We start from the raw sequence: 24396 nt of genomic DNA on the forward strand, positions 1-24396 counted from the left end.
CCGTCCTCTCCATATATTTCAGCCTCCACTGTTCCGGCAGTGTTACAACATCCACCTGACCATCAGCAGGTAACCGCAGGGTAAAGAAGAAAAGTATGAAATGAGTAACGGGGAACGTAACGCTATGCAAATGTTATAAGCCTGAAGTGTAAATGGCAGCCGGGAAGCCGCCTACGACCAGTCGAGCGACTGAATGGCCATGACACGCATCACCCTCTATAAGGCAGGCCGTTCTTAGAACTACGGCGACCGAGACATTTACGCGACTCTGCTCGTGTTTACTGTCCTTGCTTAATTTAGTTTCTTTGGTAATCTTGGTGCAAGAACAGAGATTTCGTATAACAATGCGGAAAATGAAAAGAGCGTCAAAATGCTGTATATTTATCGTTCATACTATGAAAGAGCTGCAGTAGTGCTGAAATTGTGTCGAAAGGAAAACTAAGTTTAACATGACGCTAAACACGTAATCTCCATATATAGGGCATATCCTGTAAGATATAACACTCCTTTTATTTCGTAAATGGTCCGAGGTAGCAGAAACGTGCATTTCGGCAAATGATAGTATACAAATAAGCACGTCATTTTTCATATACGTGATCCCCTTAAACGTTGTACTTGCCGAGATCCTGGGATGAGAATTATTTTTTAAACAGAATGACATATCCTTATCAGCCATAACATTATGACCAATTACTTTATAGCCGGTATGTCCATCTTTGGCGCGGATAACTGCGGCGACGCGTCGTGGCATGGAAGCAGTGAGGGCTTGATAGGTCGCTGGAGGGAGTTGACACCACATCAGCACGCACAAGTGACGTAATTCCCGTAAATTCCTGGTAGGGGGGTGATGAGCTCTGACGCCATGTTCTATCACATATCCAGATGTGTCCGATCGGGTTCATAGCTGGAGAGTCGGGTCAACAACACATGAATTGGAACTCGCCACTGTGTTCCTCGAACCGCTTCATCGCACTACTGGCCTTGTAACATGGCGCATTATCTTGTTGAAAAATACAACTGCCATCGGGAAACACGATCATCAAAGTGTGTACGTGGTCTGTAAGCAGTGTACGATACTCCTTGGCCATCATGGTGCCTTGCAAGAGCTACACTGCACTCATGGATGCCCGTTTGAATGCTCGACAGAGCATAAAGGAGCCACCGGCAGCTTGTCTCCATGCTGCAGTACAGGTGTCAATGGAGAGACGTCTACAGACGTTAAAGTAACCTCTGGCGTACCACAGGGGAGTGTTATGGGACCATTGCTTTTCACAATATATATAAATGACCTAGTAGATAGTGTCGGAAGTTCCATGCGGCTTTCCGCGGATGATGCTGTAGTATACAGAGAAGTTGCAGCATTAGGAAATTGTAGCGAAATGCAGGAAGATCTGCAGCGGATAGGCACTTGGTGCAGGGAGTGGCAACTGACCCTTAACATAGACAAATGTAATGTATTGCGAATACATAGAAAGAAGGATCCTTTATTGTATGATTATATGATAGCGGAACAAACACTGGTAGCACTTACTTCCGTAAAATATCTGGGAGTATGCGTGCGGAACGATTTGAAGTGGAATGATCATATAAAATTAATTGTTGGTAAGGCGGGTACCAGGTTGAGATTCATTGGGAGAGTCGTTAGAAAATGTAGTCCATCAACAAAGGAAGTGGCTTACAAAACACTCGTTCGACCTATACTTGAGTATTGCTCATCAGTGTGGGATCCGTACCAGATCGGGTTGACGGAGGAGATAGAGAAGATCCAAAGAAGAGCGGCGCGTTTCGCCACAGGGTTATTTGGTAACCGTGATAGCGTTACGATGATGTTTAACAAACTCGAGTGGCAGACTCTGCAAGAGAGGCGCTCTGCATCGCGGTGTAGCTTGCTCTCCAGGTTTCGAGAGGGTGCGTTTCTGGATGAGGTATCGAATATATTGCTTCCCCATACTTATACCTCACGAGGAGATCACGAATGTAAAATTAGAGAGATTAGAGCGCGCACGGAGGCTTTCAGACCGTCGTTCTTCCCGCGAACCGTACGCGACTGGAACAGGAAAGGGAGGTAATGACAGTGGCACGTAAAGTGCCCTCCACCACACACCGTTGGGTGGCTTGCGGAGTATAAATGTAGATGTAGATGTAGAGGTGTTCTCCTGGAAGATGACGGATTCGCACCCATCCCATCGGCATGAGGAAGAATGTATCGGGAATCATCAGGCTATGCAACACTCTGCCATTGCGCCAACGTCCAGTGCCGATGGTCATGTGCCCATATCAATCACAGTTGCCAATGTTGTGGTGTTAACATTGGCACGTGCGTGGATCGTCGGCTGCGGAGGCCCATCGTGGGGAGTGTTCGGTGCACTCTGTGTACAGACACACCATTAAAGTATGATGGGACTGCTGCGGTCGCAGGTTCGAATCCTGCCTCGGGCATGGGTGTGTGTGGTGTCCTTAGGTTAGTTAGGTTTAAGTAGTTCTAAGTTCTAGGGGACTTATGACCTCAGATGTTGAGTCCCATAGTGCTCAGAGCCAAAGTATGATGTCAGTTCCGCCACAGTTCGCCGCCTGTCCTGTTTTGCTAGTCTGCTCAGTGTACGACGTGCGACATTAGGGGTGGCGACCCAACCCCACGACATCTAGACGCGGTTTCACCTTGCTTTCGCCACATGTTGAAGACACTTACCACTGCACTTCTCGAACAACCAAGTCGTGCAGTTTCAGAAATGCTCGTGCCGAGCCTGCAGGCCAGCGCAGTCTGCCCTCGGTCAAACTCAGACAGATCGCACGCCTTCGCCCTTCTGCAAACGAACTGAACGCTCACTAATATTATATGGACTGTGCATGTGTCTGAACAGCAGTTATTCCTCGCCCGGTGACACTGCTATCGCCTGCACGGTTTATATCAGTAGTAGGTTGATGGTCATAATGTTCTGGCTGATCAGTGTATTTTTTTAACGGCTTGCAGCAGTCTTCAAAAACGCGAGTACACTAATATAACGCTTGCTGATAATCGAGTTTTAACTTTTCGGAAAGTGTCCCAGAAGTATGTAAGGCATGGCGGTCGGAATTGGCTGTTGTAGTGTAAACATGGCCAAAAAAGAGAGGAATAAAGATTACAGTTAAACGTCCCTTCGTCATCGAGGTCATTACGGATGGAGCACAAGCACGGAATGATTCAAGGATGGGGGAAAAAATTGGCCGTTCCCTCTCAAAGGAACTACCCCGAGATTTTCCTGGAGCGATTTAGATGTATCTCGGAAAACTAGGTCGGCCGCGGTGGTCTCGCGGTTCTAGGCGCGCAGTCCGGAACCGTGCGACTGCTACGGTCACAGGTTCGAATCCTGCCTCGGGCATGGATGTGTGTGATGTCCTTAGGTTAGTTAGGTTTAAGTAGTTCTAAGTTCTAGGGGACTTATGACCTAAGATGTTGAGTCCCATAGTGCTCAGAGCCATTTGAACCATTTTTTGAACGGAAAACTATATCTGGATAGTCGAACGCTGATTTGAACCTTTGTGCTCCCGAATGCAAGTCCAGTGTGCACCTCTCTCGGTTAGACACCGCCAAGTGGAGCTCCCACGTCAGGTTCCGTCGTTGTTTCAAGCTGACAGACTTTGTTTCCACTAGCACTTTTTCTCTTAAACGTGAGTACGTACACACGTGGGAAACGGTTGGTCTAAGTCCCTTCTGGTACGCTGGAAGTCTGCACATAAACTGCCTTACAAGATAAGTAACGCACTCAGCTGATGTTGTCGAATGTCAGTGTAACACAGACACACCATCGGCTGGTATGCAAATGATTAAAGTTGCTGTTTTCCTTGACAGGTAGAGCGACCACCAGAGAGTATTATAGCTGTTTCTAGTTTACCAGGCGTGTAGGGTATACAAGTTGCATGAACAGCGTCAGATCTTGAGCGATTAGTGTGAAGCACACGAAGATGGCTCAAATGGCTCTAAGCACTTTGGGACTTAACATCTGAGGTCATCAGTCCCCTATACTTAGAACTAACTAACCAAAGAACATCACACACATTCATGCCCGAGGCAGGATTCGAACCTGCGACCGTAGCAGCAGCGCGGCTCCGGACTGAAGCGCCTAGAACCGCTCGGTCACAGCGGCCGGCGCGCGAAGATGTTGTGTACTCGTGAAAGACAGCGTTATCAGTCCTGAAAGACTTTGAATGGGTCCTCGTTTTGGGTCTACATTTGGACAGCTAGCTGAACGGTGCAATATCGAAGGTTGTAAAGCTTTCTGATGTCACAGTCTCCCAACTGGTTTCGGCCGACCGCCTCTGACTACCACAAGGGGTGGTCGCCTTATAGCGCACCAAGCACATCGTAACCCTTACCATCTGCACCTCCCATCCGAGATCAAGAATGAACCCTCCGCAAAATTCTGTGTAATCCCCAGCCGGAGATTAACAGCAGCCAAACTGGGGAATTACCATCCCAGGAAACTGTTAATACTGCAACACAAAAGACTGCGTTTTGAGTGGTGTCATGACTGGGAAGCTTAGACTGCTGATTAACAACGTCGAATTCTATTCATCAATGCTTATGAACGGCAGTGAGTTGCGTACAGCTTTGAATAGTCATTCTGCACTACCCCGGATGACCATCATTGGCGAGTATGGCGGCGACTTGAAGGTAGGACCCGTTCTTCCCATGTTTTGGAGAGGCACAACTACGTTACAGCTGGCGTCATGATGTAGTGAGCCACCGGGTATGACTTCTGGTCAGGACTGATAGTGACCGAGGGAACTCTGTCCACACAAGATATCTTGTGACCCTCACGTAGTACCTCAATGCGACAGTACCGTTGTGGCATTTTGCAACAGGACAATGCTCGTCCAAACACGACGCACGTCTCTGTGGACTGCCTGCATGATGTTAGGTACTCCCAGGACATTATATCCTTATTTTAGAATACGTTTTGTAACAGGTCGGACGTCAATTCCGTACCTGTTTCAGTATCCAGGGTACAAAAGACAACTTACGACAGTTATGGGCCAGCTTGCCTCAGTAAAGGATACAACGGCTTTCTGACATCCTTTCCAACAGAGTCAGAGCATCCATCCAGGCTAGAGGGTGTGAAACTTCATACTGGTTAGTGGGCTCATACTGCTAAGTTCTTAGTAAATTTAATTCGATATTGTAATCCTTGAAATAACGACCATATACCCTCTCAACCCGTGAAATTGCATTTCATTTCTTCGTCCCCTTCTGGATGCTTCACTTTTTTCGCCAGGCAGTATACTTGCGTTTACAACAATCGTAGCTGATCCCGTATCTATGTCGCATGAACAGGGAACATGTTTTAGGGTAGTTGTGTAGGCCTCTCTTCTTGCTTCATATAAATGACGGGGCTTGACATGAGAGCCGGAATACGTTGTGTTTACACGGCAATAGCCAATTCCGATAGACTTCACACTCAAGTTTAGCACATTTCTCGCAGGTTTTTGCGAAAAGTTTCAACGTCAAAATAAAGATGATGAGGAGGTACCATACTCCGAGGAACGTAGGGGACGATGCGGGAAGCCCGCACCGCTGTTCTAGGCAAGGTGCTTTCGGAGGTGGTTTGCCATTGCCTTCCTCCGACCGTAATGGGGATGAATGATGATGAAGACGACACAGCAACACCCTGTCATCTCGAGGCAGGGAAAATCACTGACCACGCCGGGAATCGAACTCGGGACCCCGTGCGTGAGAAGCGAGAACGCTACCGCAAGACTACGTTAAATAATAGTAGTCACCTTTTCAAGAGCTTTCGAATACTGCTAAAGAAACATATTCCAAAAAACTACATGTTTCTATACCTCATTCGATACAAGAGACGAGAATAACAACCATACATCAGAATTACGTAAAGCTCTTCGCACTGTCATTTGTCGAGAATCTAGTTTCGATATCTCGAATAGATCAAGAAATAAAAAGGGTGTATATGTCTTACTCGATTGTCCCTGTATTCTCTACAAGCCATAGTGTAATGTCTTGTGGAGGATAATTTGAAACAATACCAGAAGCTTCTATCAGGAATGTTCTGTCAGGTATGGAACGAGAGAAAATTGGCTGTTCCCTCTGTACTGCCTTACTCTCTCTTATCTTATTCTCTTGATCCGAACACGGAATAAACGAGCGACGCAGCGTAACTGTCGCATTGTCTTTCTCCAATGTCGTTGTCCTAAACCGGCGCAACAGATTTGATGAAGGGCAGGCCCACAGCTTTCGTGTGTTTGTTGGACATGGTAATTACCGCTCATTGCTGTCAGTTTTCGACAGTCATTATCTGTAATTACAATGTTTAACGAATAGATGATGTTGACACATTTCTAAGAAAATTTCTGACAGCTATATGAGGTAATTACCGTATTTAACAACTACCCTATGAGATTTTACGGAAAATATATCGCTTTCTCCCAAAGATACCTAATTAAGCTGTCGAAGCATCACTGCTGCAGTAATTCGTTTCATTTCGGGTGCCACAGGCACAAATTTATCGAAGGACTTCCATTTCCTCCCTTGACTGCCATATAATCGCTGTTTTACACAGTCGCCCTCTGTGGGCGTATACAAACGCGTATCTGACATTTTAATACAAAACCGCTGTCACAGTAAACACGAGCGAGAATAACGTTCTATATTTCTCAACTACTGCAGAAGTGGCATACGTACATAAACATAAAAACTCCCATTATCGCACAAAACGTTATCCTACGCAGATTTAATCGACACTGTCCAGAAACGGGAACAGCTATTTATTGTAAACTAAACATTGTCGCACCAGCCCGTATAGCACTACGATCTGTGAGCTGTACTATGAGTCTGTAAGTTTAGGTACGCATACGAATCCGCAGTAATGTTAATTCAAAGTGTTGGGAAATATAGAACATTATTCTTGCTCGTGTTTGCTGTGACAGAGATTTTGTATTGAAATGACGGGTGTAGATTTTTATAAACTCGCCGAGGGTGTCGCTGTAAATTTACGAGCATAAGAGTACGCACTTGAATGACTAACAGCCAAAACCAGCTGATGGTGCTGTAAATAAGACTCCAGAAGGAGATTTTCACTCTGCAGTGGAGTGTGCGCTGATATGAAACTTCCTGGCAGATTAAAACTGTGTGCCAGTCCGAGACTCGAACTCGGGACCTTTGACCTTCGCGGGCAAGTGCTCCACCACCTGAGCTACCCAAGCACGACTCACGCCCCGTCCTCACAACTTTTACTTCTGCCAGTAACTCGTCTCCTGCCTTCCAAACTTCACAGAAGCACTTGCCCGCGATAGGCAAAGGTCTCGAGTTCGAGTCTCGGTCTGACACAGTTTTAATCTGCCAGGAAGTTTCATATCTGCGCACACTCCGCTGCAGGGTGAAACTCTCATTCTGGAAACATCCCCCAGGCTGTGGCAAAGCCATGTCTCCGAAGTATCCTTTCTTCCAGGAGTGCTAGTTCTGCAAGGTTCGCAGAAGAGCTTCTGTGAAGTTTGGAAGGCAGGAGACGAGATACTGGCAAAAGTAAAATCTGTGAGGACGGGGCGTGAGTCGTGTTTGGGTAGCTCAGACGGTAGAGCACTTGCCCGCTAAAGGAAAAGGTCCCGAGTTCAAGTCTCGGTCTGGCACACAGATTTAATCTACCAGGAAGTTTCGTTAAATAAGACTGTTTCATGAGGAGCGTTCAATAACTAATTCAACACATGTTTTTAAGATAGCAGGTTGGTTTTATTTAGGATTCCAGTACAGCATTTTACTCCCCCTCTTTTGTCTACAAACCACTAGTTTTCATCAAAATCACGGTTCAGTGCGACAGGTTTACGCCACCTTACTGGGAGGATCTGTGCGTCTGCATCGTGCCACTCTACTGCTCCACGTCGGAGCCAAGGTCTTGCTGCACCAATAACCTTCCCATCACCCACTTACTGTTCCCTGCGGAGTACATACTTCATTGGGTCAAACTCATGTTAAGTCGGAAGGCGCGAGATCTGGGCTGTGGGTTGGATGAACAGTCCAATGAAGTTTTGTGAGCTCCTCTCGGGTGCACAGACTTGTGTGAGGTTCTGATTTCTCATGGAGAAAGAAAAAATGCGCTTTTCTTTTTTTTTTTTGCTACGAACTCACTAAAGCCGTTTCTACAGTATCCTGAGTGTGGCACAGTATACTTCAGTGTAGATAGTTGCACCATGAGGGAAGACATCAAACACAATAACATCTTTATAGTCCCAGAAGGCCGTTGCCATGACTTTAGCGGTTGAGGGTGCGGCTTTGAGCTTTTTCGTCGGAGGAAAGGTAGGTGGTGCCACTCCATGGATTGCCGTTTTGTTTCCCGTTCGAAGTCATGAACCCATGTTTCGTCTCTTGTAACGATGTTTGACAAAAAATTTTCACGGTCAGCCTCGTAACACGCAAGCAATTCCACATTGATGGTCCTTCGTTGCTCTTAATGCTCTCCTGTTAGATGTCGAGGGGTCCAGTGGGTACACACTTCGAGTACCACCACTGGTGCACGAGTGTGTCACCACTACCAACAGAGACGTCCAGTTTTGCAGCGAGGTGTTTGACTGTGATCTGTCGACCACCTCGAATGAGAGTGTCCGCACGTTCCAACATTGCAGGAGCCACGGATGTGTAAGGCCTGCCGGCACGCGGGAGATCCAACAGGTTTGCGCGACCTTGTTGCAATGATGACAGACGGTTCGTCCAACGACTCAGCGTGCTTTTGTCCACTGTTAGGTCACCGTAGACGTTCTGCAAGCGCCTATGAGTATCTGTGATGCTGTGGTTTTCCGCCAAAGGAAACACAGTAACAGCTCTCAGCTTGGGACGCACCTCCTTTACAGATGCAATTTCGAAGGGTATCGGAACTTCATGAAACTACAGGGGCTGAAGTGTAAATATTCCACGACATCCTACAGCAAATTCTGAATTTTTTCAACCGAAACTGGTAGATTAAAACAATATGCTACATTACTTATTGAACGCCACTCGTGTGAGAGCCAAGTTGACAAATGGAATATTGTCCTCCAGCTGCTGTTATGCTTTCGTACTGACCGTATGGTTTTCTTACGATACTAGTAGAGCGCCTCTGAATCCCCTATATGGCTGCTGCCATGCCTGCTAGCTGCGATACGCTACTACGCCGAAGAGACTGCTGTGCGCTTCGAACTCTGAAGTCTGCCTTCTAGATGCGGTGAGGCGGTAAAGTCATTGGAAACGGTAGAAAGCCTGAATTTTCAAACATCGAGTAGACGACCATGGACGTTATTAAGGAAAATAGGAAGCGCGGCCCTCACACAAAGGAATAAGGCAACAGTTAACCCAAATGGCATCCTTTACATCCACTGGTAACACCAAGAGCACTACAAGACAAAGCACATGTAATCAAAGTGTATTAGGAACTCAGAACCCTAAAATCCGAAGCCACAGGAATCGAACAAACCTGTCCCTTCACTTATGAAGAAGTCACAACAAGTTAAGCCAGAAGAAACTCTGGAGTTTGTCAGCATTCACCCTGAATTCCTAATACATTGTGACACATGTACAAAATCGTGGATGACTCATTTCTTCGCAGATATTACGCAAAGCGACAATACACCTCACGAATTAAAACGCTCAAAGTCCTAAAATAATGACTATTTTGAAACACGGCAAACCAGCTGATAACCATAAGAGCTACAGATCAATAACCCTGTGACCTGCAAGCTATGAGAATGGCTTCTTCATAACAGACAAAGTACAAGATAACTTGAAGCAATCCCAGTCAAACAAGTAAGATTACACCCAAAACGAAGATGCACAGACCAAATTCTGCCACTCGCCATCTACAGCGAGGCAGGGTCTCAAGGAAAACTTAAAAGTGCAGCTGCATTCAATGACTTATCAGCGACCTATGACATGGCGTGGAGAAGAAGGCGTGATATACAAACTTCTTCACACAATTCCTTGCAAACCAGTCGCTCGCCTAATTAACAATATGGTAAACGACCGGCTGTGCCAAGTTGTCATTGGATCCAGCATCAGCTCTCCAACAAAGTTAAAAATCGGCCTACGACAGGGATCAGCCCATGTTCCACTTCTCTTCAGCTTGTACACTGAAGACGTACCATAAACCAAGTCAAGGAAATTTGGCTACAACGACGAATGGGTACTTGCAACAATATGCACTTCAACTGATGTCAGAAGAAATCACAACGGAGGCGCTAGATGTAGTGGGAAAGTACTTTCACAAATGGGGATTCCAGCCAAACGCCACAAAAACGGAGGTTTCGTGCTTCCACCTAAATAATAAACTCGCCATACAAAATATCAACATACTTTTTTGTTGTGTACAACTTTGCACACAACGATAAGGGCAGGTGGGCTACAGAGTAGTGCGGCAACTGTCGTTGTAACAAATCTGGATAGGAGCAGAGATGATTAGCGAACAAGATAACGAACAGATTTACTTAACTTTTATTTCTCCAAGCATATGAAGACTCATTACAAATAATGCACCGGGAAATAGAGTCCAGCTATCAACGTCCACAACTAAGAGGCTCGCTGTACTAAGCATGAACAATCGTGTCATTGTGAACAGGCTGCAAGTGCAAGTGAATTGACTGGCTGCCGCTGGCGCTCGTGATACGGAGGTGCTGGAGGTGTGGCTCAGTGGGTATGCACCACTGGGTCCGCCAGATACCCCGCGACCACTACCAGCATCGGACAGAAACTTGCAATTCTGTCGCCAACTGTGACACCCACGTATCAATATACAGGGTGATTCAAAAAGAATACCACAACTTTAGGAATTTAAAACTCTTCAACGACAAAAGGCAGAGCACTATCTGTCGGCGAATTAAGGGAGCTATAAAGTTTCATTTAGTTGTACCTTTGTTCGCTTGAGGCGCTGTTGACTAGGCGTCAGCGTCAGTTGATGCTAAGATGGCGACCGCTCAACAGAAAGCTTTTTGTGTTATTGAGTATGGCAGAAGTGAATCGACGACAGCGTGCATTTCGAACGAAGTATGGTGTTAAACCTCCTGATAGGTGGTGTATTAAACGTTGGTATAAACAGTTTACAGAGAATGGGTGTTTGTGCAAAGGGAAAAGTGAGCACGCATCCAGCAAGCATTTGTTCGCAGCCCAGGAAAATCGACTCGCAGAGAGCTGCAAATTCCACAATCAACTGTATGGAGAGTCCTACGAAAAAGGTTAGTTATGAAACCTTATCGTCTGAAATTGGTTAAAGCACTGTCTGCAGCTGATAAGATTAAAAGAATCGATTTCTGTGATTTTATCCTTGCTCAAATGGAAACAGATGAATCTTTGGTTTCGAAGATTGTGTTTAGTGATGAAGCAACTTTCCACACTAAAGGGAAAGTCAACCGTCACAATGTCTGTATATGGGGCACTGAGAATCCGCGGGAAACAACTCAGTATGAACATGACTCGCCTAAGGTGAACGTTTTCTGTGCCATTTCAGCCAATAAAGTTTTTGGTCCCTTTTTCTTCGAAGGTGCTACTGTAACTGGACTACAGTATCTGGAGATGTTAGAGAATTGGCTGTTCCCTCAGCTCGAACAAGAAGCACAACAATTCATATTTCAGCAGGATGGAGCGCCACCACATTGGCACTTATCTGTCCGTAACTACCTGAACGTCAACTACCCGAGGCGATGGATCGGCCGCCAGGCAGCCCGTGATGATTTGAAACGAGAAATAACAGCAGCTATCCAAACTGTTACGCCTGATATGCTACAGAGAGTGTGGAACGAGTTGGAGTATCGGGTTGATATTGCTCGAGTGTCTGGAGGGGGCCATATTGAACATCTCTGAACTTGTTTTTGAGTGAAAAAAAAAACCTTTTTAAATACTCTTTGTAATGATGTATAACAGAAGGTGATATTATGTTTCTTTCATTAAATACACATTTTTAAAGTTGTGGTATTCTTTTTGAATCACCCTGTATAATACTACAATTTTGAAAACACTAAAATCACCCATAATAAAACACCAACGTACCTGGAGATAACCCTTGACAGAATTCCATCTTTCATAGAGAACCATTCAAAAACAGCCAAAAACTTAAAAAACAACATCTTCCAAAAACTGCGTGGTACAGCCTGTGGGAGCACCAGTATCTACCCTACGTTCTTGTGCTCTGAGTCTTGTCTTCCCAACCGCTGAATGTTGTACCCAGTTAGGTCAAACAGCCCAAATGCACGAAAGATACATGGCCAACTAAATAATGGCATTTGAATGATTACTAGCGTTATCAGATCAACACTTACAGAATGGCTGCCCGTTCTGATCCACATTCCACCCCTTCAACTACGTCGCATAAATACTCTCACGAACCAATACAAAAAGATCGTGGGTAATAGAAATTTACCAGTCCATCAAGATGTCGACGATGCAAACCATAACCGACTCCATTCCACACACCAACAATAATAGTAAGGATCGGTGTGGAAGATGAGTTCAACGTTACTTATGCATGGACATTATAACTGGCTGGACAACAGAATAATAATTTGCTGTGTGTCTCCCAAAAAACACCAGTATTTGACTTGTCATGAGAAACGTGGTGATGATAATGTCGCGAGTATAGCCCGAAACAAATTATCCTGGTCTGGTTGTTCCAGACTAAAGACTTCCTAGCAACGCAAATGCGCCTCTGAGGGAGACGAAGAAGGCTCGCTACACAATCACTGACGGTACAGTGATTGATTTTAACAAGCGAAGTCACACAGTAACTCCAATACAGTCAACTTTAGCCAAAACGGCTCAAGACAGACAACATAGGCCGCTTGTACGCAGAACGCCCAATTGCCAACTGTACTCGGAAAGTTACGTTGAAGTCGAACCTTCAGCAACTTCGTCAAACAGTTACAATTAAATGAAAGTATAATAGACAGCCAGCGGAAGGCAGGCTGTCCAGAGCAGCGAGAGCTCAGTCTTGTAACCTACTCCGACCGAAAGGCGAGAGCCGACTTGCTCAAGAGCACCCGTACAAGCCGAACACAGAACAATCCCGCACCCACGACCGTGGCCGTGGTTAAACGTTCCAATCAGCAACTCGAAAACCCGCGGAAAATTCCACTCTATTGCCGAAGCACTACTATTACACCAATGGAGATACTTGGCGCCAATTTTGCTACATCGCGGAGCTATCCCCTGAGCAAGCCAATCACACTTATGATTTTGCGCAAAACGCGGGAAGTTGCCCGCCAAGACTGCCTGTGAACGCAAAACATTCCCACGCCTCGCTGGTAGCCTGTCAGAAAGTGTTTTCACTATGTTTCTGCAAAGTAACGGAATCTCTAGCCCTAGCCCCCGCTCTTATGACAACGTCGGCGTCAGGAAAGCATCCACTCGACTCTCTCACACCCATCAGCATAACCCTTTCAAGATCAGCAGAACCCGCCTGTCACTGGACCACCTGGGTGACGAGAGACGCTGTGTGGGAAGTCTGCGTGTGAAGCAATAGCAACTTTTCACCACATGCAATTAGAGAGGAAAATATTCGTATCTTCTGAGTTCTCAATACTAGCCTTGTAATGACAATACTCGGCCATACTTCCCAAATCGAATTACTCAGAGTAAGATATAAATATGAGAAGGGGCTCATGCCACCTCTCAAGTGCTAAACAGAATTAAAACCCAACACGGTAGGTGTGCATATTTTCTTACGTAATTTGGGTAAGCAATGACCCCCTTCGTGATTGCGGAAAACCAGTGACCATCAGACACATCACAGAAAAGTGGGCAGTATCATACAGCAGTAGGCCCGAAGACTTCTTGCGACAACTTCAAAGTCGATAGATTACATAAATGCTACAGATGCTTCTTTACTACATTTCATAATGTAAATATTATGCTCACTCTTTATGTATTTGTCTCGACGTGTTAAAAAGCCGTACGATATACAGATCAATCTGCAATAATAAGAAGAGACCTCATTGCGATACTTCAGTCCTGGCGAACTGAGCTGTAAAGGACGCTTTGGAGAATAAAACTAGAACGAACGCTCAAGGGAAACAGGACAGTATCAATGCAAAAGGGTGAGCACAACGCGCAGCTGACGGGCAGCAGTATCCCTAACAGACATTAAATATGCGAGAGCAACGGTGAATGTTGTAGAGAAGCCGGTTGATGACCTTGAGAGCAGCAGCGAGGCTAGCTGTGGCGGGACAGGTGCGCAGCGCCGGGTCGAAGCGGCGACCTCCGCTAGTCCGATCCGAGGTCACTCGCGCCATGCGCGAAAGTGATTGCTCACGAGGACTGGGCGAGGCGTATTAGAGCTGTTCGCAAATTCGAGAAGTCAGGTTGCGTTTCTCTTCTTACTTTCCTACCCGTCATCGCACTTTGGAAAGGTAGCTGAGATTGCCAATACTCGGTAGTAAGCTGACAGTCGATCGGAGGCAACTGGTTCCAATCTTGGTAATGGGAGAAATTTTCAACATCATTATTTGGCCTCGAAGTGGACAGGCGCTGCTGTAAAATTAGTGATCGCAGGCTACACTCCAGTGTTCTGGCTGAAATTCCTAACCTCTCCGCAGTGTGTTACATTGTTAGCGGTGATCCGTTCTTCTGAATATATGGACGACTAACTGGGCAGCCCCCTTTGTGCTATTCGAGACGAGTTGGCACTGTTTCATCCATTACCTTCTTTCACCATCATGCAACACAAACATGACACTAGGAAGTCTGATTACAGTCATCCTCAGTTAACCGTATCAAACGGCCAATGTGGCCGAGCGGTTCTAGGCGCTTCAGTCTGGAACCGCGCGACCGCTACGATCGCAGGTTCAAATCCTGCCTCGAGCAGAGATGTGTATGCTGTCCTTAGCTTGGTTAGGTTTAATTAGTTCTAAGTCCTAGGGGACTGATGACCTCAGATGTTAAGTCCCATAGAGCTCAGAGCCATTAGCCGTAATACAAGGAGGCAACGGCTAACCACTTCCCCTAGATATGAAGCATATTCGTAGCTGCGACCATGGACAATCATCAGTTGCAGAAATGACAACAATGGAAATTCGTGCCTGCTCAGGACTCGAACCCGGATTTCCCGCTATCGCGAGCAGTCGCTATCCGATCACGAATCACGGCCAGACCCAAAGTCCCATTTGTCGTTAACCATATGTCTACAACCTGTACTCCTACGTCCATTATGTAAATTCCTCTACAGGGGAGACAGTTTACTTGAAAGGCGCTTGCCCGGTGTCGGAGGATAAATACGATATTGCTGTACCTGTCCTGTTCAGAAGTACGATGCAATGCTCGTTTGGACATGCATGCATGTCCGAAGGACATTGCATCGTAATTCGTAATTTTGGGAAGAATTGATCCCTTTATGAAGTTCTGAAAAGTATCTCTCCTTAATGCAAAGTCAATAACTTACATTCTGCAGAAGTGCTTCGTCGGACGTACTCAAAACTCTCAGCTTTAATGTTGTTGTTGTAGTCTTCAGTCCTGAGACTGGTTTAATGCAGCTCTCCATGCTAATCTACCCTGTGCAAGCTCCATCATCTCCCAGTACCTACTACAACCTACATCCTTCTGAATCTGCTTACAAGGGGAGGCCGCCAATTGTGAAATTCAGATTCGACTCATACTGCGCATAATAAAAGCTCATGGCCAGAGGTGTAATGTGGCAAAGCACCAAGATGCACTTCTCAGTCGTTGTCGAGAAAATCGACAGTTAAAACAAACCGTTGCGGTGAAATACTCTCTACGATTAATAACTTTCTACAGCGTCGTGGTGCAGCGGTAGGCGCTCGGGTTCGTAATCCGAAGGTCGCCGGATCGAATCTCGCGCCTTGCAACTTTTTTTTTTAGTATTTGTTTTTTGTAATTCAAATGTGTGTATACACACACACACACACATATATATATATATATATATATATATATATATATATATATAATTCCCGGCAATCAGTTGCAACAATTATGCATATAATAAGTTGTTGAAAGTCGTTTGTAGTGGAAAAACTGGCGACTTCGAACATCATTATGTTTCCCGCAAACAAAGTTGTATTTCACAAATGTTATTAATTGTCTTCATAATGTTAACCATGTATAGTTAACGGAAGACGTAGAAACGATATTCCGAAACGAATACCTATAGCGTAAGTCAAACGTTCGAATTAGAATAGAGACCCCACGAACACAAATTTGCTGTGGCAGGTATGAAATATAAACTCCGTTACTCGCTCGTTACACTTGCAGGACAGATGTTGAATGGGCCGAAACGAGCCGCCGCATAACAGCGTATTTGTCTGCTAACTTCGAAAGAAGGTAGATGCGGTCCCTAGCGCAAGTTATAACATCGTGCAAAATCAGTGCGGACGTGAGACCGCCTTCACCAACATGCATTAACACACGGCAGGTCTAGAGAGACGTCCTATATATATATATATATATATATATATATATATATATATATATATATATATATTTGAATTACAATAAACTAATAATAAAAAATTGTTGCATGGCGCGAGATTCGATCCGGCGACCTTCGGATTACGAACCCGAGCGGTTACCGCTGCGCCACGACGCTGTAGAAAATTATTAATCGTAGAGAGTATTTCATGGCAACGGTTTATTTTAACTGTCGATTTTCTCGACAACGGCTGAGAAGTGCATCTTGGTGCTTTGCCACATTACACCTCTGGCCATGAGCTTTTATTATGCGCAGTATGAATCGAATCTGAATTTCACAATTGGCGGCCTCCCCTTGTTAGTGTATTCATCTCTTGGTGTCCCTCTACGATTTTTACCCTCCACGCTGCCCTCCAATGCTAAATTTGTGATCCCTTGATGCCTCAGAACATGTCCTACCAACCGGTCCCTTCTTCTTGTCAAGTTGTGCCACAAACTTCTCTTCTCCCCAATCCTATTCAATACTTCCTCATTAGTTATGTGATCTACCCATCTAATCTTCAGCATTCTTCTGTAGCACCACATTTCGAAAGCTTCTATTCTCTTCTTGTCCAAACTATTTACCGTCCATGTTTCACTTCTATACATGGCTAACTCCATACAAATACTTTCAGAAACGACTTCCTGACACTTAAATCTATACTCAATGTTAACAAATTTCTCTTCTTCAGAAACGCTTTCCTTGCCATTGCCAGTCTACATTTTATATCCTCTCTACTTCGACCATCTCAGTTATTTTGGTCCCCAAATAGCAAAACTCCTTTACTACTTTAAGTGTCTCATTTCCTAATCTAATTCCCTCAGCATCACCCAACTTAATTCGACTGCATTCCATTATCCTCGTTTTGCTTTTGTTGATGTTCATCTTATATCCTCCTTTCAAGACACTGTCCATTCCGTTCAACTGCTCTTCCAAGTCCTTTGCTGTCTCTGACAGAATTACAATGTCATCGACGAACCTCAAAGTTTTTATTTCTCCTCCCTGGATTTTAATACCTACTCTGAATTTTTCTTTTGTTTCCTTTACTTCTTGCTCAATATACAGATTGAATAACATCGGGGAGAGGCTACAACCCTGTCTCACTCCCTTCCCAACCACTGCTTCCCTTTCATGCCCCTCGACTCAACTTTAAAAGTAACGGAATTCCTGGCGGCATTTAATAATCTCGTCAGACTCTGTTCATTTTTACTCTGATTCGACGGTTCAATCCCGTCTCCGGCCATCCTGATTTAGGTTTCCCGTGATTTCCCTAAATCGCTTCAGGCAAATGCCGGGATGGTTCCTTTGAAAGGGCACGGCCGATTTCCTTCCTCATCCTTCCTTCACCCGAGCTTACGCTCCGTCTCTAATGACTTCGTTGTCGACGGGACGTTAAACACTAATATCCTCCTCCTCCTTACTCTGATTATCTATGGGCTAACACCTGGTTTATTTCTTTTGTATATCATACTGGTCTGTTCTTTAACATGATTTTCTTCGACCCCTTTTGCTGCCTAGAACATGTCTTGCAAATAGAAAACTTATACTTCAAACTGTAAATGGAAATGAGCGTTTGGCGTCATTGGCCGGGAAGACCCTTGCGGGGCAGGTCCGGCTGCCTTGGTGCAGGTCTTATTACATTCGACGCCAAATTGGGAGACCTGCGCGCCACAGGAGGATGGAATGATGATGAAGACAACACAACACCCAGTCCCTGAGCGGAGAAAATCCCCGACGCACCCGGGAATCGAACCCGGGCCCATAGGACGGCAATCCGTCACGCTGACCACTCACCTACCGGGGCGGACACTGCAGACTGTCACGTTCACTAAGTCTGATTCAATAAATCTATTGATCCATATCAAACGATGAACGCACATTCGACTTGGTGTTATCAGTGAAAACGAATAAAGTTTCATATTTTCGGACTAGATGGTAATAGTAGAAAAAGGTTATTGCATTTTCATGTACTACAGTTTCCCGCTGTGTATCTTAAATACCCTGCTTTTTTGTAACAGTTTTATAAAGACACCAATATTCTATAAGTCCAGTCTTTTCTCCCCCTTTCCCTGCCTCCTACGCCCTTTCACTTCTCCATTACCGTCCCCTCCCAATATCGCCGTTATGTGCCAGCAAAAATGTGTCAGAAACCAATTGGAATATTTTTGATGTGACTGAAATAATTACCGAACACCTCCCAGATCGAAAAAATATGACCTTCAAGACTGTATCATTCTTAATCACAAAAATTTTTACCTCTGTACACCATACTGTTCCTCTGTGGTTAAATTTTATTGGAATATTTGCGTATTGTCCTTAAATTTTCAGCAGCAATTCGGAATAACTACACAACCTGATGTGGTGGCGCTGTGTTGCTTAGGTTGAGAAAGTACACTTTTAGCGAAGAACCTGGACAAAGCATTGTCAGTTATTTTGAGACAGACATACACGGGGGATAAAATACATTGAAGTTTACGAAACATCTGTTTATACTTGATAAGTATATGATTATAGCTAATGACAGGAAACTTACAATTACTGTTGACAACAGGGTTAAGCAATCACAGTTGTCATACGATCTTTGGAAAACAATCAGATGTTGTAAGGCTTCTGAATCACTCACGGTCATTTACTTGCTGCATCTTACTATCTGCCAATCTGAACGAGCACTGCATCCGTTATGAGACAGATGTTGGTTTTCCCATCAGGCCGAGGACATGCTTTAGATATCTGTAAAAGTGATCGATAGCCTAAGGCTTCCATTGTCACTGCGAGTATTGGGATCAGTGATAAGTAAGATTCCGTGACGCCGAATGGTCAAGGCTTCGGAGGAATTCATTTTTAAATAAATTTCCATAGTTAAATAAAAACAAACGTCAAAGTAAATATGCAAAATTCTAGAAGCGTATAATTTGGGCCTTCGCAACAAATACCGAAGAAAGTTAGTAGATTAAATACTTTGATGAGAAATTTGTTAAGTAGGACCCTTAAGTATAAAAAGGACGCTGGATTGTCCGTAGCCTCACGTCTTCTGTTCCTTCGTACATTGCAATAGAGTTATAAATTAATTCCTTCCGTTACTGTTGCAACGTAACGAAAGATGGGACGCATTCACGATATGCTCATTTATTTATTTATTTATTTATTTATTTATTTATTGTTCCGTGGGACCAAATTAAGGAGAAGTCTCCATGGTCATGGAACGAGTCATTCCAGTCAGTTCCAGATATTTGGGCCATACATTCTATTTCACTAATTTTGATGTTGTCATTTCAGTTGATTATATGGCTGACATCCTGAATTGAGGAAAGGAACCAGTTTCTAGTCGTTGCCATAATTTCTATGAAAAATTAGCATATTTAATTGCTTTATAGACAAAAAAGACATGAAGAAGCACAAAACAGGCATACGCCTTTTCATTCCGTGCGGAAAATGGTACATGGGACATGCAGTGCGCACTATGGAGCTGTGTAGCAGTGATAGCGAAATAATTTGCCGTTTCTGCTATCCAGAAAAGACAGTCTTGGTAAAACACGCCTTATAAAACTGGCGCAAGGTTCTGTTTAACGAAACAAATATTTTAAGTACGACGAACAGTTCTTTCGATTGAATGATACAGAAACTCGTCAAAATAAAAATCTCGCGGCAATGATGTGAGGCTTTGGTACATAACCCTAGAAAATCCAAGAAAGCAGAGACGCAGAACTATACCTGATGCATATGATGATGACGTGGCGACATTATCATGGGTGCCAACTGAAATAACGACTGCGACTTTCGCTATATGACAGTCAATCATATAATAATAACAGGAAAGAACTGTGCAAAAGACTTATCTTTTAGACGATCTGACGTGACTTCATTCCCAAGAATGTTCGTCACCGCTGTAATCCAACTCCTACTAATCTTTTCCATTATTAAAAGAAATCCCATATACTCCCCTTTCTTATTTAGTCTAATTGTCACTTATACAAAAAGAATACTGTTTCACGTCACTTTGAAGTACGTGAAACGCTAAACAGTATTTCCATTATTTTTTACAGATTTACTGATAATCCTTATAAATCTAGGAGCTCCTTTCATTCACTAATCATTGTCACGAGCCATTCGCCGCCCATTGCTGGAAAAACATCTCCTCTAACTCTTCTATGAATTACGTTCTTCAGCGTTTACGAACACGATAGCACGAGAGTCAGTCATAAGTTATAATCATCACCCGAAAAAATAAAGTTGCGTAATTAAATCTTTGTTTATCAGTTATTAGTGGTTTCTGTCTTACAATTACTGAAATTAAAGAGTATTTTCTACTAGACGACTTTCCCTTTGACATACAAAGCATCTTCTGTGGCCGTTCTGGAAATATGGTACACATATGAATTTACATTACGGCATTTATAAATTAAAAACAGAATTTATTTTTTAAATTGGTGTACATTTTGCTTATGGCGTTTTTGTCTCTTGTTCACATTTTCTGAACTTTAAAGATCTGTCCATCGTTGTCAGAGCAGGCTAAAGTATAGAATACCAGGGTTGTACACATCATGTTTCACCTTTTATGGACCCACTTTTATTTTTCTTCGCCCCCGTTCCGTAAACTTCACAAGAGAACTAGTACTGTAGTTTCAGATGTTCATCCACTCACCACAATTTTTGTATTTATTCATTTTCGTTCCGTGTGGCGAGTAAGTGGATCAATCTTTATTGTCTGTAATATAACATACAGTCACAAGTAATCTTTATTTTACAGTTTCCATTGCCAACTTTAGCCCATATAAACAGGTACTCGTCAGCATTTAATTTCTTCTTTCTTCTTGTACTCAACACAAATGGCATAGATGGAACAAGAGTGCCATATGGAACTTTAGGCAAGAGTCCTGCTGTCTCAGCTATACTCCAAGTTTTCCAGCACAAAATGTTTGCATCTGGAAATGCTTCAAGACCACCATAGTCACAATGATTACCCCACACTACAGCAAGTGTGAGCCATGTACTACCTCCAAACAGAGCTTGTACATCACATGTGAAGTTCAGACGGAGGCCTCGAAACACATTCGGACCTCCAATTAGTTGTTGTTTATTGAACTGTCCAGCCAAGTCAATATCAATAGCCTTCAAAGCACGATACACAGGAACGCTGTGCCGCAAGCGACGTCGCCAAGCACGTCGCCGAGGCATTGCTGTGGCACGTCAATACAAACATTTCCAGATGCAAACTCTAGTGAATCCATATTTTTAATTTTTTTGTTTTGAGGACTCACTAACAATACTTTCACAAGATTGGCAATACTCACAGCCTGCAGAGAAAACAAATGAATAGATATAAACACTATGATAAGTAGATGAATACGTGAGACTACAGTACTACTTCACTTGTGAAGTTTACGAAACTGAGGTGAAGAAAAATAAAACAGAAACGAAGCGTAAGATGAAGTGGCTTCATAAAAGGCGAACAGCTGCGGTAACTGTTTGTGCATCCATGATATTCAGTCTCTGCTAACAATGAAGAAACAGCTGTGAACTTAAAAAAAAATGTAAACAGGAGGCAGAAACATAGTAGGTTGTACGCCAATTTTATAATTAAATAGTTTTTGATCTATAAATACCAAAATCTAGAGATGTGTACACCATATTTCCAGAATTTAGTTCTATAAAACGAAACGCATTTGGTGAAAAGTACTTTTTAACTGCAGTAAGCTTAATGCGGAAAACCGATTATAATAATTCACGGAGATAAGATGCTGCGGTGGATGGTCACCCAAGCAAATATATTAATTTTAGTTTGTCTACAGATGCAAGTCTGAGTTATGGTGCACACTAAAATTTCCATATCAGAGCACCTTAGCACGCCACTACAGGAGCTAACACAAAAGGTGCAACCCATTAATAAAGTCGAGACAGGTTATGCCATTTTGATCTGTATTGTGGCGCGGGAATTTTAGTGCGTGTTGCGACTACAGACATTTACTGCAAACAAACACAAGAAAAATGTTACGTAATTTTTTTCCGAGCCGATAATTGAAAATTTATGACTGCCGCTGTTCTATTGCGGTCGTAATACTTTGGACTGCAATTTGGTTTAGTTGTTGTAGCTGATGGAGAAGCAAAAAAAAAAAAAATACGACGGCAGTGTGTTGCACGAGGAGTGGTAGACCAGCTAGCGCAGCACAGCTGGCGAAAGCAAGGCCGACAACAGCCGGTGGGTGGGGCGACGAAAGCGGCGACGCAACCGCAGGTAGCTTTAATAATTTTGCTGCCGCGCGGGGAACAGAGTGCGGTCAGCGGCTCGTAAAGCGCTCCGGTCCATAAATCACGGCGCCCGGGGAACACCTTTACTTTCTTGCTTCCAGGAAGCTGCGGATGATCGCGGCCTCGAGAGAAGTGAAGTGACAAGCAGGCCGTTCTAACGCTTACTGCTGCCGGCCCGCAGCTGAAAGGAGTGCAGGAATGTCGCCGGCGCGGTAATGACACAAAAACCGCGATGGTCATCAAGTCGCGTACAAGCGAACGAGTTTCGCCGCTACTACGCCGTCGGAAAACATGCTACTGTCGCCGCGCGCAGCGGGCCGCCAGGCTGACAAGTTCTGGGAAAACCGTCGACGGGCAGTTCTAGCGAGTGATTCACCGATTCCGTTTTGCTTGAAATTTACGTCTGTACAAGTACGCAGAGTACGGCACTTGAGTGCACGGTTGTCCCTGAACGTAGCGTACTCCGCACCAACAGGAAAAGAGATTTATTAGTGCTGGGTTACGCCATCGTTGAAAACTGATTGGAAACAGTGGATTCCATCCATTAGTGGAAGGCCCATCGGTGCTGACCGACCACCGTGTCATCCTCTGCCAACGGCGTCATTGGATGTGATATGGAGGGTTCGGGGTCACCACAACGCTCTCCGGGACGTTCTCAGTTTTCGTGACCTGTAGTTGCTACCACTCGATCAAGTAGCTCTTAAGATGCTATCACGAGGTTGCGTGGAGTCCGTTCCAGCCCTCCCACGAAAGAAAAATCCTTGACAGTACCGGATACCTAACACGGATCGAAACTTCCTGGTAGATTAAAACTGTGTGCCGAACCGAGACTCGAACTCGGGACCTTTGCCTTTCCCGGGCAAGTGCTCTACCAACTGAGCTACCCAGGCACGACTCAGGCCCCGTCCTCACAACTTTACTTCTGCCAGTATCACGTCTCCTACCATCTAAGCCATGTCTCCGAAGTATCGTTTCTTTCAAGAGTGCTAGTTCTGCAAGGTTTGCAGGAGAGCTTCTGTAAAGTTTGGAAGGTAGGAGACCAGGTACTGGCAGAAGTAAAGCTGTGAGGACGGGGCGTGAGTCGTGCTTGGACAGCTCAGTTGGTAGAGCACTTGCCCGCGGAAGGCAAAGGTCCCGAGTTCGAGTCTCGGTCCGGCACACAGTTTTAATCTGCCAGGAAGTTTCATATCAGCGCACACTCCGCTGCAGAGTGAAAATCTTATTCTGGCGAACACAGATCCTCCGCATGACAGTCATCCACACTGACCATTCAGCCACACTGACCATTCAGCTACGGAGGCAATGGAGACGGGAGCAACCGTAATATACATGAGCGCAATCGTCCGAAGCTATCTACAGTGAAATTACCACATAAAACTAACTGTAGGACAATCAGAGGACATGCTTAGATTCAGTGGGAGAGTCTCAAGGAAATGTAATTCAACCACAAATGAACTGGGTTATGAAAACATTGTAGGAACGACTCTTAAGTATTCGTAATAAGTCTTGGACCCTTGATAGATAAGACAGACCCTTGATAGATAAGACAGAGTATCCTATAGAGAGCGGAGCGCATCATTACCTAATCGTTTAGTCGGTGAGCGAACATTACCGAGATGCCCGACAAACTCCAGTTGCAGACGCTATATCAGATACATTTCACGGAGATGTTTGTCTTTGAAAATCTGAGAGTGTACATTCCAAGAAGAGTCGACTAACATGCCACTTTCTCCCGCAAAATGACTAC

The 24396-nt window shown here is 44.5% G+C and overlaps 1 protein-coding gene and 1 non-coding gene across 2 annotated transcripts in view; one reads left to right on the forward strand and one right to left on the reverse strand.

Annotated features, from left to right (window-relative positions):
- Nucleotides 1-24396, forward strand: part of LOC126175809 (protein Skeletor, isoforms D/E-like) — a 346786-nt gene that overhangs the window by 12519 nt on the left and 309871 nt on the right. The gene's annotated exons all lie outside the window — the stretch shown is intronic.
- On the reverse strand, nucleotides 23465-23539 carry Trnas-gga (transfer RNA serine (anticodon GGA)). Its single transcript has one exon. It is a non-coding gene; the product is annotated as a tRNA-Ser (tRNA).

Source organism: Schistocerca cancellata, chromosome 3 (assembly GCF_023864275.1).
Source record: "Schistocerca cancellata isolate TAMUIC-IGC-003103 chromosome 3, iqSchCanc2.1, whole genome shotgun sequence".
Lineage (NCBI taxonomy): Eukaryota > Metazoa > Arthropoda > Insecta > Orthoptera > Acrididae > Schistocerca > Schistocerca cancellata.